The sequence below is a fragment of the Delphinus delphis genome, chromosome 2 (genome assembly GCF_949987515.2).
Source record: "Delphinus delphis chromosome 2, mDelDel1.2, whole genome shotgun sequence".
Lineage (NCBI taxonomy): Eukaryota > Metazoa > Chordata > Mammalia > Artiodactyla > Delphinidae > Delphinus > Delphinus delphis.
Window position 1 is genome coordinate 53862777 of NC_082684.1, and position 2256 is coordinate 53865032.

General features: G+C 44.9%; 1 pseudogene; it reads left to right on the forward strand.

Annotated features, from left to right (window-relative positions):
* The first annotated feature begins 516 nt into the window (after window positions 1-516).
* LOC132420306 (monocyte to macrophage differentiation factor pseudogene) lies at window positions 517-1564 on the forward strand (annotated as a pseudogene).
* The last annotated feature ends 692 nt before the right edge of the window (window positions 1565-2256 follow it).

The window sequence follows — 2256 nt, forward strand, 5'->3', positions numbered from 1 at the left end:
AACCCAATCAAAAAATGGGCAGAAAACCTAGACATTTCTCTAAAAAAGACATACAGATGGCCAACAGGCATATGAAAAGCTGCTCACTGTCGCTAATTATTAGAAAAATGAAAATCAAACTACAATGAGGTAACACTTCACACTAGTCAGAATGGCCATCATTAAGAGGTCTACAAATAACAAATGCTGGAGATGTTGTAGAGAAAAGGGGACCCTCCTTCAGTGTTGATGGGAATCTAAGTTGGTGCAGCCACTATGGAAAACAGTATGGAGGTTCCTCAAAAAACTAAAAATAAAACTACCATATGATCCAGCAACCCCACTCCTGGGCATATAACCTGACAAAATTATATTTCAAAAAGAAACATGTACTCCTATGTTCACAGCAGCACTATTCACAGCAGCCAAGACACGGAAACATGTCTAAATGTTCATTGACAGTTGAATGGATAAAGAAGATATGGTACAGGGGCGGACGGGGGCAGAGCCGGGCTCCGCTGCGGGGCGGGGCGCGGGCGACAGTGGGTGGAGGAGCCGGGAGGCTGGAGGCGGGAGGCACCGGGGCCGTTTAAGCGGCTTCCCTCCCGCCCCCAGCCGCCAGGTCTGGCTCCGGTCCTGTCCCGACCCCCGGCCTGGCCCACTCCGACCCTGCCTGGCCGAGTGGTCCGCCGGGCACGCGGCGGCCTCCGGAGCAGCCCAAGCCCATGAGGGCCGCGCGCCCGGCCGCCGGCGCTGACGATACCGAGCTCCTGGCCCACGAGGAGGAGCAGAGGATCAATGCGGTTCCAGAACCGATTCCAGCGGTTCATGAACCACCGGGCCCCAGCCAATGGCCGCTACAAACCAACTTGTTATGAACATGCTGCTAACTGTTACACACATGCATTCCTCATTGTTCCAGCCATTGTGGGCAGTGCCCTCCTCCACCGGCTGTCTGATGACTGCTGGGAAAAGATAACAGCATGGATTTATGGAATGGGCCTCTGTGCCCTCTTCATTGTTTCCACAGTATTTCACATCGTATCATGGAAAAAGAGCCACTTAAGGACAGTGGAGCATTGCTTTCACATGTGTGATAGAATGGTTATCTATTTCTTCATTGCTGCATCTTACGCCCCATGGTTAAATCTCCGTGAACTTGGACCCCTGGCATCTCATATGCATTGGTTTATCTGGCTCATGGCAGCTGGAGGAACCATTTATGTATTTCTCTACCATGAAAAGTATAAGGTGGTTGAGCTCTTTTTCTATCTCACAATGGGGTTTTCTCCAGCCTTGGTGGTGACATCAATGAGTAACACCGATGGACTTCAGGAACTTGCCTGTGGGGGCTTAATTTATTGCCTGGGCGTTGTGTTCTTCAAGAGCGATGGCATCATTCCATTTGCCCATGCCATCTGGCACCTGTTCGTGGCCACGGCAGCTGCAGTGCATTACTATGCCATTTGGAAATATCTTTACCGAAGTCCTACAGACTTTATGCGACATTTATGACCAATCTTTACTAGGTCTCCAAACCAGTATTATTTCAATTATGGCACTTAGGAGCGGGGTAAGAGCTGAAAACTGCACAGAGGGAAAAAAAAAAAAAAAGAAGAAGAAGACAGCTGTACTGACTTTATAACTTTTGAATATAATTACTGTGAAAGTATAAAAGCTGTGTTCTGGAATTTTCCCCCTCACAGCAGATAAATAAGGTAGTGAATTAATTATTCATTCCATTCCGCTATCACTAAGTACTCTGGATAGACTTGGCCAACTGATGTTTACAAACCAGAATTTTGTATTTTAATTTTACAGATTTTACTACATAATTTTTCTAAATTACTAGGTCAGGCTGTAAAAGTCAGTGCAATAACAAAACTTCCTTTTTAAGAGAAAATGGTTTCTATCACTTTCCCATTAGCTGTGTGAAGAATCGTGGACAGAATTTACACTACTTTTTACCATGTTTCATCTTGGCATAACATGGTTATTTTTTAAATAGAAGCTTCAGTTTTTTGTAAATTTTTAAAAAATACTTCATTGAAGCGCATTTCTGCAGTTCCTCATTCATGTGAATTTTTGCAGCAAGCTGTCAACATTCCACAAATGAACAAACATTATACCTCTTCTGATAGTTTTATTAAGCATGGAGAAATTGCCAATTTTTAAAAACTACAAGTTTTCCAAAGCTCTTCTGCCAGCCTCTGACTCTGAATTCCATGTTGCTTTGGGCTGTATACTTGACCTAGTTTGGTTTCCCAGCAATGGAAA